We start from the raw sequence: 376 nt of genomic DNA, 5'->3' as shown, positions 1-376 counted from the left end.
TAAAATTTTTAGTAGTTAATTTTAGTGTATATATAATATAATTGATGAATTTATATATCTATTTTTAATTTATATTTTAGTAGGGTTGATGTGGAATCCTTTTGGGGGTTGTTACTTGTTACTGCGCTGTTGGGTTAGGGTTAGGTCCAAGGAATGAGATAGATGATGGAATGAATGAATGAATTTGATTCATTCTTATATCAACACAGCGTGCCCATGGGCGGTGACGTGGCCCCCACATGTTCATACTTCCATAGTTCCATTCTCTGCACCAATTTCATGTACTTTTTTTTTTTACTATGAGTTCATCATTTTATGATTATACTATATTAATATATGTGATGAATTTCTTTTGATAATCTTAATTACTTTTATG

The sequence above is a fragment of the Arachis ipaensis genome, chromosome B02, assembly GCF_000816755.2.
Source record: "Arachis ipaensis cultivar K30076 chromosome B02, Araip1.1, whole genome shotgun sequence".
Taxonomy (NCBI): Eukaryota; Viridiplantae; Streptophyta; class Magnoliopsida; order Fabales; family Fabaceae; genus Arachis; species Arachis ipaensis.
This window is presented reverse-complemented; position numbering follows the sequence as displayed.